At 46.9% G+C, this 14,047-nt stretch overlaps 1 protein-coding gene across 1 annotated transcript in view; it reads left to right on the top strand.

Moving 5' to 3' along the window:
- Positions 1 to 14,047, top strand: part of ZNRF3 (zinc and ring finger 3) — a 175,833-nt gene that overhangs the window by 145,957 nt on the left and 15,829 nt on the right.

Below are 14,047 nucleotides of genomic sequence, written 5' to 3'. Positions count from 1 at the left end.
TGAAGTGTAGCATGGTCATGTCAACTTCCAGAAGCCTTCAGGAGATAGATTCAATGTCATCCCCATTGTGCAGATGAAATAAAACAGAAAATTCATCACATGCTCACAGTCACAGAGCTCTGTAGGTGAGCTAGAATTTCAGTCCAAGCAGTCTGAGGTACCCCCTTTTCTTCCTGCTCTTCCACTATGGCAGTGCTAAAAACAGTCTGGGTTGGCCAGCCTGGCTTTGGTAGGGTGTCATCAAACTGACTGCACCCAGATAAGAATAGCATGACTGAGGGGGGTTGTGTAACTGCCCTTCTCTAGAGAAAAGGATTTGATTCTGTAGCTGTTATAAAATGATTTTGGTTTAAGGTGAAGAGATAGTGAAACTTTTCTTAAACTCTGCTAATACAAAATCACATAAAAGGAGTCAATACCATAGGGTACACAGGGGACCATTTTGAAACAACTTAGATCCTTAAGAAGAATAAAAGATGAAAGTTATAGTGTTTGTGAGCTTGCATTGGCTACATTGGCAATGAATATAACCCCTTTGGATGAAATAGTCTCTGACTAAATAGACTTGAGTTTTTAAGCAGGTAACCCTGTACAAAAGTAAGGAAATGTTCCACCCTGCCACCTCCCAGGGAGGGCCAGATGTGATGCGATGAGTGTGATAGGCAGCAAGGGGAGAAAAAAATGCCTCCTTATGTTGACTGCATGAGCTGCATGACATTTGTAAAAGGAAATTTCAAGAGGAGGGAGACCAGGTGGGTTAGGATAAGAGCTATCTGGAATTTCCTTGTGTTACCAGGAAATATAATACTTACATAAGCTATTAATGGAATGTTTGGAGGTTCAGCATTCATGTTGATATATGTGCACGTATCTCCATTACACTTGATTTTAGAACGCCCTCGGACAACGTGAGTATTTCTCTGGCCTGGGATTATGGAGAGAGGCTTAGGTCAAATGTCAGCTCTCCACTCTGTGGCTGAGTATCCATGGGTAAGTTATGTAACCTTTGAGCCTCCAGCTGTAAAATGGGAATCAACACCACCTCCCTTGCGGAGTTGCTCTGCAGATTCAGTACCATTTGAAAGCACTTGGTACCTTGCCTGGAACATTAATAGGTACTTTCCTTACTTTCCCTCTTGGAATCTCAGTACTGCTCTGTGACCAAGCAGGGGGGACCGTGCTTTAAGGCCCCTCTTTTAAACCTTCTGGCCACAGGGTGAGGAGTCCAAGGGGAAGCCCCCATCCAAACCATTCCCAGCATCCCTAAACTCCCCTAAGATGACTTTGTGTTGGGTTCCAGCCCTTACAGACCTCTCTTCTAGGACCATCCTCCTGGAGGCACAGTGCATTGGCAGCATGCCCCTCTTCCCAAGGATGTAGACACAGCTTGGCCTCCAAGCCTGGGGTGTTCACCTGCCTGTGTACAACCCCCTCAAAGTGCAGGGTGGACCAGGGGTCAGCTGTCTACACATTGACATGCTCTGGCAAGGAGATCCAAGGAGTTAAAAAGCTCACCTGGAACCTATGTTTCAAGTTCTTATGAAGGTACATATGTCAAGATAGAAGAGTAAGATCTATTTTATTTACTAGTTTGTAAGCCCTTGTCCCCTGTCCCACAAATGTTAGAAGCAAGCCTGCTTCTAGCATGCAAAAATGCTTTCATCCGAATTACTTTCCTCTTCATAAAAATAAGAAAATAGTGTAATCAAAATAATTTTCTGCCTTCTCAATAAGTTTACCACCTGATTCAGCAATTTTCTAACACCTTCCTTTGCCTCATTGTAAGCATTCCCAGAGCGTGCTGGTTAGATGACCTTTGAGTCTACACCAGTCCAACTGAATCAGGAGAGGAGCTCCAGAATGTGCATCGGACAGTCATGCCAGAGGCCGTGTGCGATTTTAGGTTAGATCAGTGGTTCTCTGCACTACCTGAATTTCAAAATAACTGCGAAACTTCTAAAAAAATATTACTGCTGGGGTTTTATCCACATAGATCAAATCATCTCTAGGGGTAGGTCCTGGGCACGAGTTTTTTTGTTTGTTTGTTTTGTTTTAATCTTCCCAGTTGCCTCCTCAGTGAGTGAAGGTTGAGAAGCACAGTTGCACCTGTGAGGAACTCAGCCTTCAGAAAGAGCCTGTGCGCCGCCTCTCATCCTCCAGAGAGGCTGTAGGGTGTCCAGACTTTGCAGGCACTGTTGTTCCTCGTTAAGCCTGATGCTGCCACCTAATTAACACTTGTTTATATTAATTAGTTGCCATATGCATTGAAGGGGGGTGGTCCTTTTTGAAGTTCCTAGTTGCTGACTATATAAGATTTGGCCTGAAGTGGGACTTCTGGAAACTCAACCAAGATAACGGCTTCCAGGTTCTTCCAAAAGCTTATCTTCCAGGCATGGACAGGTAATGAAACAACCCCACTGCAGTTTTTTCCGTAACATCTTTCACCCCACAGTATCGATGGGAACAGGACAGTATCGATGGAACAGGAGGGTGTGCACAGGCTTTCCTGGGTTTTTGGTGCTCCTTGTCAGGTGTTAAAACAAAGAGGATCATTGTGTTTCTTGGAACTGGTCTAAACGTCTATGTTTAAGATTAAGATCTAGGGAAATGCATTTCCGTTTGACACCCACTAGTTTCTGATTGTGAAAAGGGTACCAACCTGTGCAATGGCGCCGCGACCCGGCCGCGGACTCCAGCCTCTTCAGTCGGGTACCTTTAATTAGGAGAAATTAAGTGGGGCTGCTACATATTTTGAGAATAAGTAACACTATTTAAGCTTAGGCAGCCTTAACCACTAACTTAACCGCTGAATTCTGGCTGCTACATGTCTCCTAAATAGATCAGCATAATCTTAACTAGGACTTAAAATGCATCATCTTCGTTCCGGAACTCAGAACCTGCAGCCGACGGGAGCCTTTGGAGGCTTAATGACCTTAATTATGGCGAGAAATATCTTCTCCCGGTGGGGAGGGGCGCGGCCGGTGGCGAGGAGGGCACTTTCCCGGGTCGGAGAAGGCCGGTTGGCAGCCCGCCCCGAAAGTCCCGGCCCGCTGGATTGGGGGTTCGGGGGTGGGGGGAAACATAGAGAAGCAGGGCTGGTGGAGGGGAGGAGGGACCCTGCGGGGCGGTGCAGGCGGGATGGGAGTAGGGAGGAGGAGGGCTCCTGGCGCGGGGAGGAGCCTCGGGAGGGGGGATGTTGGCCGCAGGGCCTCGGAGTTCTGAGCTGTGTTTGTGGCTTCAGCGCTTTGATCTCCTGCCAGGGAAACCTGGAAGGTCAGGCCGGGCTGCAGCCAAGCCCCGGAGCGAGGAGCCGACGGGTGGAGCTGGCAGCACTGCGCCACCCACCCTCACCTCCCGACCCCCTAGGCAGTGAAGCCCGCCTGGCCGCCCTGGCCTCTCGTCCCCGATCCTACCCCTGCCCCTCTTTACCTTCTGTGTGTTGGTCTCCTGTAGACCGTAGATTAAGGGGCTCGAAGTCTTGAAAGTAAGCTAGCCAAATACCCTGCAAGTTTGGCTTAGTAAAATCGTGTATGTTGTATATACTTCAAAAGAAACCAGATTTTTTTTAAGCTGTGTGCGTCCCTTTCCTCCACCCTTCTCATCCCCACCCTAGTAGAAATTACCTAAGAGCCGCAGGTGATTTCCCTCTGGTGGTTTGTGAGTGTTAGGGTCTAGTTTGCTTCCCCCCTTCTACCACCACCACCCCCCTTCCTGGCACGAGGATTTTCTCACCGGTTACCCATGTGCTCTGGTGTGTGACCTCATTTCCTATGGAATGAAAAGTTTCTGTCGGAAAACAGGGCCCTTGGTGAGGCAGGCCTTGGGAGCCCCCTTGCCCAGCGAGAATGTCCTGTGTCATGCAGTGACTCATGCTTCAGAGAACAGCAGCTGACCAGAATGTTCAAGAGCCTGGTGCCTGGGTGGTCACTACTAAGTGAAGAACTCGAGGAGGAGGAAAGGAAAAACTGAGGAGTGAGGATTTAAAATCCACTTAGTGGCCTCCAGAGGGAGGGGCATAACAGAACTCAAAGAGCCTGGGCTCTCTGGACTGGGGTAGGACCCGCCAAGAGGGACCTCTAGGCGTCAGGCGTGGCCAGTCCCTAGGACGAACCGGGTGTTCTCCATCGTGTTAACCGCCCCTTTCCCCTCCTTGACCACAGGAGCAGGCCTGGTGGCGGCAACAGAAACAGGGCTGGTTGCTGCCGCCCTGCATTTCAGCTGTGCCGTGTTCCAGGCTCTGGCTTTAGATGGCTGTATCTCTCAAGCCTTCAGACCTATGCTTAGGTCTCTTGTTACCCCAAATTAGGGCACCATGGAGTTGGGGATTTTGAACCTGTGGTAAAATTTGCCACCGGTTCACTCAGAGAACCAAGGCAACAGAGCTTCGCACCAGGTGGGGAAAGCAGCGAAACCTGCACTTTCCTGGGGTTGGGCCCCTGTGTGGTGTGGCCATATTTCTCCACAGGTACAGGATGAACTCCATCAGTCTTTTAGGCTGGAGGAAAGTCAAGGCCCCCTGGTGATAATGGGAGGATGCTGTGAAAATTCACATGCAGCCTGTTCTTGTGGACATGGCCAAGGGTAGTCATCTGGTCAGCTTTCTTTTGGTAAAGGTACTAAGGGAGGCTCCCATTCCTGCAGAATGGAAGAAACAAACACTGCAAGTGGCTGGGCTTGTTTTCAGAGAGCTTTGATATCCAGAGATGAGCACATGCAGGGGCTGGGGCCTGATACAGATCCGCAACAAGGCCAAGCCACTTTTAGTGCCTGGGGTCAAGGTTGGCCAGAGGAGACACGATGCCTGCTTTCAAACTGACAACCAGTAAAAAGGCTGTCAGGAAATGCAACAGCAAAAGATGGCACCAGTAATAAGAAACCGAATCCTGAGAATCTAAAGTACGAAGAATATTATGTTCCAAGAAGATTTGTTAGAGAACAGACCTTTCCCAAAAGTCAAAGGGAGGAGACAGGTGGCCTAGAGTGAGCTGCAATCAGTGCTTTCAGTAGCAGGGCCCTTGGTGTTTGATGCTAACCCCTAGGGCAAAAACTGATCCTTTAGGTTAATCAACAAACATTTCTTGGCCATTTACCCTGTGCCAGGCCTTTTGCCAGGTTCTGGGAATTCAGCAGGAAAGAAGTCTGACACACTGGCTGCCCTTTAGTGAAGGAGGCATTTTAAGTAAACAATGACAGTGTGACGCCATAAGTGCCACAGTGGCAGAGCACAGCATAAGGCCACTGGGCACCGCAGCCTGAGCGAATAATACCTGAGCAGAAAGAGAGAAGCAGTAAAGATGAACCCTGTGTGTGAAGGGGGTAATGTGCTCCTCATGGTTGGTTTCCTCTTACCCCAAATGAGGCCACCATTGAGTTTGGGATTTTGAAGAGAACTAAAAGAAGCTCAGTCTAGGCCGGATGTAGTGGCTCAGGCCTGTAATCCCAGCACTTTGGGAGGCCAAGGAGGGTGGATCACCTGAGGCCAGGAGTTCGAGACCAGCCTGGCCAACATGGCGAAACCCTGTCTCTACTAAAAATAGAAAAAATTAGCCAGGCAGGATGGTGCACACCTGTAATCCCAACTACTCGGGAGGCTGAGGCAGGAGAATCGCTTGAACCCAGGAGATGGAGGCTGCAGTGAGCTAAGATCGTGCCACTGCACTCCAGCATGGGTGACAGAGTGAGACTCCATCTCAAAAAAAAAAGCTCAATCTAGTTCAACTTAGGAGTTTGAGTGTTGTGTTCAGAAGTAATAAGCAGGAGGAGGTCACATCTTGCTCTAAGAGCAGCACAGTCATTGGAGAAGGGTGGTGCAGGTCAGATCCATGATTGAAAATGGTCCCTCTGCTACTGCATGGAGACCGTGTTGGGGAGGGGGCAGGGGCATGCAAGGTGGGCTGGGCTCAGGAGCCCCCAGAGGAGAATGTTGTTGAGGCTCATGTCAGAAATCTGGTGTCCTGGCCAGGGTGGCAGCAGTGGGGATGAAAAAACGATGGAGAATCAGCAAAATTTGGCAAGCCATTGGGCATAGGTGAAAAGGCAAAGGGCTGCAGTTTTGACTTGGCCCCATGGGTGAAGGAATGGGAGAGATGGGGTACCTCCTTGAGGAGAGAGCCCAGGTTGTAGGGAAGTAAGGATTGTATGAAGAGCAGGCCCATGTCAAGACCCAAGGAGCAGAGTCCTAAAGCCTGCTCCATGGAGTTGCTGCAAACAGGCTTTGTGTCCAAAAAAGTTTGGGATGCTGGGTAAAATAGGAGCCTCTCGCATATTAATGATGTATATGTCAGGGATAGCTCTGGAATATGCAGCATTTCTCAAAGGACACTGACCAGGAAAATCATTCCCTTAGATGCACTTTGGGAAAGGCTACTATAGAGATATGAGGCAAGTGAAGCCATGTTCTTAATTTCTTACCCATTTGCCCTTGGAACTAAATGTACATGCTCTTCCTTAGGACTCTCCTGGCCTCTTCAGAGAGGGATCTACCAGCACCATGGGCAGGATGTGTGCTTGGTGAGGACAGGAGTCTGTGACCATGCTTGCTGCCTGCTGCTGTATGAGTCCCCAGGGTCTAGAACACATAGTAACCAGTTAATAACTACCGTAGAACAACTAAATTAATATATGGTTAATGCAAATAGAATTTGACTGTGTTAATTTGAGTATGAACCATGCCCAGGGCCATCTGCTTTGTTAAGCTTTTTTTTTTTTTTTTTTTTTTTTTTTTTTTTTTTTTTAAGACACACGGAGTCTTGCTATATTGGCCAGGCTGGTCTCAAACTCCTGGCCTCAAGTGATCCTCCCACCTCAGCCTCCCAAAGTGCTGGGATTACAGGTGTGAGCCACCATGCCTAGCCATGTTAGGCTTTATGGGGCATACCAGTGTGGTCAGTAAGGTCTACCTCCTGGCTCCTGGGAGTTTCTGTTAATCTCCAAGGGTATGCCTGGCACCCAAGCAAGGCCTTTATGTATAGGACATCGATACCCTTTGACTCAGCAGGACCACTCATGGCTATTTTAAGGACCGTTGCCTCTAGAATATGAGTACAAGGATATGAATACAACACTGTTTATAACAGAGAAAATGTAGAAATCTGCTATATGCCTCTCAGGGAGATGGTCATTAAAGGAGCTCTGAATAACCATACAATGGAATGATATGTGTAGCTGGTAAGAAAAATGAACGTTTTCCCACATCAATGCATATAAATATTGTTGAGTAAATTGTTGAGTTAAGGGGGGAGTAGAGTACAGAACAGTGTATGTCCAATATGTCCAATGTATTTATTTTTAACAGCCGGGGTCTGTGTTGCCCAGGCTGGCCCTCAAGCTCCTGGGCTCAAGCGATCCTCCCTCCTCAGCCTCCCAAGTAGCTGGGATTATAGGTACTCATCCAGCATATTTTTAACTACATTTTGGTGTGTGTGTGTCTGCAACACATATGCATTTTATTCTTGCCAATATATGGGTTTAAAAAACATTGGAGCCAGGCGCGGTGGCTCAAGCCTGTAATCCCAGCATTTTGGGAGGCCGAGACGGGTGGATCACAAGGTCAGGAGATCGAGACCATCCTGGCTAACACGGTGAAACCCCGTCTCTACTAAAAAATACAAAAAACTAGCTGGGCGAGGTGGCAGGCGCCTGTAGTCCTAGCTACTCAGGAGGCTGAGGCAGGAGAATGGCGTAAACCCGGGAGGCGGAGCTTGCAATGAGCGGAGATCCCGCCACTGCACTCCAGCCTGGGCGACAGAGCGAGACTCCGTCTCAAAAAAAAAAAAAAAAAAAATTGGAGGATATAAACCACACCATTATGTTAAAATGCTGGGATATAGGGGGTAACAGATGAGTTATTTTTTGCTTTCAATAGCTGAGTTATTTTAAATTGTTCACCTCATACACATATTACCCTTATAAATAGCAAAAACTCTAAAGATGATCGTATTTTCAGGGAAAATGTATTACAGAAGTAGTAAACAACAGAAGAGAAACCCTAAGATATTAGAGCTCAGAGAGAGGTATCTTACCTGTCCTTTGGCTGAGGAGAAGTACCATTGGTTTTATGGAAAAGGTTGCACAGGAACTTGACCTTGAAGGATTAGTAGTATTCGTATTAATATGATCAGCTCATTATAGTTCACTCTAAAGTGTCTGTCTGCATGTGAAATATCATCTAGAGAGTTACCCTCAAACTGACTTCTTTCTCCCTTCCACCCAGCTCATCAACAGGCCACCTAACCCAGAAATTAAATCTGTTGACAAATTTGCCTGTATTGTCTGTGCCAGTCTAGCTATCTTGTCATTTATACAGGTAAATAAGAGTTGGGTGTGTATATAAGGAGGGACATTAAAATTTGATATGGATTTTATTGAGATTATTCATAATCTTTATATTCTTTGGCACAGGGCCTATGTCCTCTGAAAACTAGTATTATTTATTCAATGTAGTATTAATTATAATTTTAAAAACTGGAACAACCCAAATATCAGAAATACATGTGTAGCATATAAGAAAAAAAATCACAGCCATTTAAAATATTTACAAAGAATTTTTAATAACTTAGAAGCTTATGATAAAAAAGGCAGAAGGCAAAATTGTATTCAGTAGAGGCAAAAAAGTCTGTTTGGGGCTCCCATATGTCTGCAACTTCCTGTAAGAGGTTGAAGACATATCTTCATATTAGCACTAACAGTCCAGCTTCCTTGGTTATCTTATGGTCAGGAATGTGAGACAAATGAGATTTTTAGTCATCTTTTGGGTTATTTTCTATTAAAACTGTATTCTGTCAAAGTTTTCCTGCAATAAAGGGTAGGCACTAGGGATACCACATCCAAGAGCTTGACAGAGGAACAGGTAAACAGGTGAAAGTGGAATCCGTGTCCCAAAGACTCCAGGGAATAGGTATGGGGGTAGGTCCAAGCCCCATACCAAGTCTGGGTTACACACACTGGGGAAAATGCCAGATCCATTCCTGAGTGGAATTCCTGGTAAGTGGCGGGCTCTAGGCTTCACGTTTTCCCACCCACAAAGTGGTGATGGGACAATTCTCATCATAATTGGTACATTTGCACTGGGACATTCTAGACTCACTCTTACTAATAAAAGCACTTCCTTATGAGAAAAGCACATCACATTCAGAGTCAGGGAGCACTTTCTTTTTACCAGTAATAACCTGAGTATGGTACCAGGCAGGCTTGCTTTCATTTATAATAAACATTTATTGAATAACCATAGGAGTGGTAAGTGCCAACCACAGTAGAACCCTGTCTTCTAGAGGCTGGAATTTTGTACTTTGCAAATGTATTTTAAGGGTGCAAGTGTTTGCTCTGTTGCTACTTGTCTCAATGACTACAGACATTGTCTAGTCTTGGGTCCAGCAGCCCTGGGAAGGTAAATAAGGGACCATGGCAACTTTATATTCAGCACTCTGCTTTGGGTTTCCAGTCACCTGCTGGCTGGTGCCAACGTGCCCTGGCCTGAGCAAGGATGGAAGTAGCAAAGGTGATGAAGAATGTGAAGATACCCTTGTGGGTGAGGAAGAGGGAAGGGCACACAGAGGGCAGCAAGACAAGGCCTTTGGCTGCTTCTGGGAGGCCTTGCCAAAACTTCGCACCTGTGTTCTGCGGTCACACCCTTCTCTTAATCTTGCACTCCAGGCTGTGCACAGTTTAGGGATAACGGCCCTCTCCAGCTACAGCCCAGTTTACCAGTGACTTTCATCCAACCATATCCACCAGGCTGCATCCCATCCTTTCTTTGAAAGGGCCCCAGCTTCAGAGTTTTGCACGTTAAGTATGTGACTTAAAGATCCTAAAGATAGGATTTCTGGTGGTCACAAGACTGTGAACTCCTAACTAGGGTCTAGGTTTGTTTTGAAATAATATTCTGGTCTACACTTGAGTAAGTAAAATGGTGAATGATCTATGAGAGTGATTGGTTCAAGGAATATGCCTCATCAATTTTTAAACTGAAAATATGGGCAAGGGACAGAAAATGACCAAGTAATGTTCTGTTTTTGTTTTTCTTTTTAAGACAGGGTCTCGCCCTGTCACCCAGGCTGGAGTGCAGTGACACAATCATGGCTCACTACACCTTCAGCCTCCTGGGCTCAAGCAGTCCACCTCAGCCTCCTGACTAGGTGGGACTACAGGTGAACGCCACCATGCCTGGATAGTTTTTAACTTTTTTGTGGAGACGGTCTTGCTATATTACCCAGGCTAGTCTTGAACTCCTGGCTTCAAGCAATCCTCCTGCCTCAGCCTCCAAAAGTGCTGAGATTATAGGCATGAGCCACTGCACCTGGCCTGTATTTTTTTTAATTTCCTTTCCGAACAATATAATAAAGGTGTCTTCTTCTAAATATGGGTTATTCGTAGCCTATTTTAAATCCTAAGCTGGCTTCTGACAAGCGAATTCCCAGTAGGGTCTTAGCTTGGCTTCTCTCCTGTCCAGTCCTGGTATGTACAGGAAGTGCAAACTTATTTTAATAGTAGTTTACATTAAATGTAATTTTAAAAGTAGATCACCTGTGTGAATGAAGCATTTTCTCAAACAAGATATGTGTCCTTAGATCCCATACATTAGCCTGGTTGTATTGGAAGTCAAGCTGTAAATGGAATTTAAGCACCATATATATATAGAGAGAGAGAGAGAAACAGGTTCAAAACCCTGGGCCCAAGTGATACTCCCGCCTCAGCCTCCCGAGTAGCTGGGATTACAGGCCCATGCAACTGCAACCAGCTGCCTTATTACTGACCTGCCCCCTTCACTGTAAAAACCAGGAAACATATCACCATGTCCAAGATTTTGTGAAAAACGTATTTTATGTCTCTCAAATGGATCATGCTTCATTCGGAACCTCTGAGTCCTTGAGACCTCCACGTTCTGGGCGGAGCAGGGAAGCCTGAACTTTAAGAAGGCCATGTGGCTAAATGGCTTCCCTGAGGCATGTCTCTCCTGGGAAGGCATTCCCTACCCCAGATCCTGCAGCCTTTCATCCCGAGGCCATTAGACTCTCCAGGTGCACCCGCATCAAAGTGCAGGTACCGCACAGCGCTCTCCTGATCTGGACTTATCTGAATTGCACATTCCCCGAGGGTGCTGTTTGATGTGCTTGATTGTGGAATGAAAGCCAAATAAAGGAATGAGAGGGCCTGTTTATTTCCTCATTTTTAGTGCTTTTCCTCAGGGCCCTTCTATGTCTGGAGAAGGAATTTATGAAAAAGCCTGGGATACCACCTAAGCGGAAAACACCAGCATCTACTTACAATTATATTACCTCTGGCATCCATGAGATCCATGAGCTGTTGGCCTCAGGCAAAGTAGTCTGTGTCCCTAAAGAACTCTATGGATAGCCAGTATGGTTGTCCATGGCTCATGCCTGTAATCTCAGCACTTTGGGAGGCTGGAATGGGAGGATCACTTGAGCCCAGGAGCTCAAGACCAACCTGGGCAACACAGTGAGACCTTGTCTCTACAAAAAAAAAAAAATTAGCCTGGCATGGTAGCATGCACCTGCAATCCCAGCTACTCAGGCGGCTGAGGCAGGAGGATCATTCCAACCCAGGAGTTTCAGGCAGCAGTGAGCTGTGATCGCACCACTCCAGCCCAGGTGACAGAGTGAAAGCCCATCTCTGATAGATAGAAAGATAGATAGCTCTATGGTGGAGGAAAGTGACGCCACCCTGGCTTCACACTTTCTCAGCTGTGTCATCAGCTGTGTCATCAGCATCCTCTCTTCCTGGAGGAGGGTGACAGGGCCAGTGCAGTTCTGAGTTGCTCTGATAGCCCACTGCTTCTCAGTTGAGTGGCCAAGGCTGGGAATTTAGAAAGGACCCTAGTCATAATAACATAGGCGGCCTCCCCGCACCCACCCCCCCCCCCCCCCCTTTTTTTTTTTTTCCTGAGACTGGAGTCTTGCTCTGGAGTCGCCCAGGCTGGAGTGCAGTGGCCAGATCTCAGCTCACTGCGAGCTCCGCTTCCCAGGTTTACGCCATTCTCCTGCCTCAGCCTCCCGAGTAGCTGGGACTACAGGCACCCACCACCTTGCCTGGCTAGTTTTTTATATTTTTTTAGTAGAGACGGGGTTTCACCGTGTTAGCCAGGATGGTCTCCATCTCCTGACCTCGTGATCTGCCCGTCTTGGCCTCCCAAAGTGCTGGGATTACAGGCTTGAGCCACCGTGCCCGGCCCCCCCCGCTTTTTTTTTGAGACAGTCTCACTCACTCTCGCCCAGGCTGGAGTGCCGTGGCGTGATCTCTGCAACCTCTGCCTCCCAGGCTCAAGCGATTCTCCTGCCTCAGCCTCCCGGAGTACAAGCACATGCCACCACATCCAGCTGATTTTTTGCATTTTTGGTAGAGACAGGCTTTCACCATGTTGGCCAGGCTGGGCTGGAACTCCTGACCTCAGGTGATCCACCAGCCTCAGCCTCCCAGAGTGCCGGAATTACAGGCATAGGCCACCGTGCCCAGCCATCCCCCACCGCCTTTTTATTTTTAACAGATGGGGAAACTGAGGCTGAGGCTGAAAGCGATTGAGTGACTTGTCCACTGTTAGCAGCATGCCAGTGGCAGAGGCAGGAATAGCTCCCAGCATTCATTCCTGACTCCTAGACTAGCAATCTGGTGATGAAACAGGGTGTGGTGAACAATGCATTGAGACTTTCAATGCATTGAATCTCCATTCAAAAAGAAAGGGTCCCCTGCAAGACAAGGACAGATTGTCCAGGGTGCCAGAACTTCTTGAACTGCCAAGGAACTTGCAGTATACTGAAGATTTTACTGAAGTTGTTTTTGGTACTGTGGTGCTAAATACAAGGAATTGGTTTGTTGTAAAAGCTATAGGGTGAGACTGCCCTCTAGTGGCCCAGTGGAGCCATTGGTCTAGCTGTGTTCTGGGCAATGTGGCTTTCTCGCGCTCCGTCAATGTAGAGTGATTATTCCTATGGAAAGGAATTTCAGTTTTATTCTTTCTCAAGCACTGTGGCCAATATTAACTCTATTGATCTCTAAGCACTAGCCATCATTTGCCCATCTTATAGAAGGCTGGTTTTGCCTTCTATACATACACACATTAGAAGTGTCTTACTTCTCTAACAAGATTCAGGCTCCTAAAAGCCAGGGTATGCATGTATGTATGTATGTATTTTGTGAAGACAGGGTCTTGCGCTGTCACTCAGGCTAGAATGAAGTGGTCCAATCACAACTCAATCTCTACCTCTTGGGCTCAATCAAACCTCCTGCCTCAGCCTCCTGAGTAGCTGAGACTACAGGCATGCCCTGCCACACCGAGCTAATTTTTCTGTTATTTTTTAGATATGGGGTCTTGCTGTGTTGCCTAGACTGGTCTCGAACTCCAGCCAGGCTATATCTTAAGTCCTTTTTTTCCACAGCTTCTACCTTGCTGTCACCTTAGCTGGACATGGAATTAGAAGGTTCTTTGGGATGGAAAGGAGTCCTTCCCCCACCTCCCCCAAAAAGAATCCCATCACTTCTCATTTGTTCCTAAAACATTCTAATCTCATCTCTCTGATCGGTAGTTCCCCAAATGGTTGAATCATCTGAATCCCCCAGAAAGCATACACAACTCAGTTTCCTGGGCCTGACTCCAGCCCTGCTCAATCAGTCTCTGTGGTTTGAGCCAGGAAATCTGCTTTACAAACTTCCCAAGTGGCTTTTGATGTGTAGCCAGGTCTGGCAGCCAACTGCTTCAAAACCCCATTTACAATTATTTTTCACAGCTCCCACCACCGACAGTGTCTCCAGAGGTCTTCAGCTTGTGTCACTTATTAAAATTAACCATTTTGAGACTCATTCAGAAATACTCAATATATTCTTCTAACTGGGTGACATGGGAAGGAGAAAGGAACCACATGAGATGGACCAAAGGCATTTGCTTTGGTTGCCAGTGACTCTGAAACAGGAAATACTGAAATCAGTACCTCTGTACTGACCGGGCAGGTTGTTAATGTGTAGGTCGTTTTCAGTATTTGGGCTGGATAGGAAGACAAAAGTTTGTTAAGTAATCAATTATGTATTTTCCCCTATTATA

This window comes from Papio anubis, chromosome 16, assembly GCF_008728515.1.
Source record: "Papio anubis isolate 15944 chromosome 16, Panubis1.0, whole genome shotgun sequence".
In the NCBI taxonomy this organism is placed as follows: domain Eukaryota; kingdom Metazoa; phylum Chordata; class Mammalia; order Primates; family Cercopithecidae; genus Papio; species Papio anubis.
Note: the sequence above shows the minus strand (reverse complement) of the source record. Positions and strands in the feature narration are given on the sequence as shown.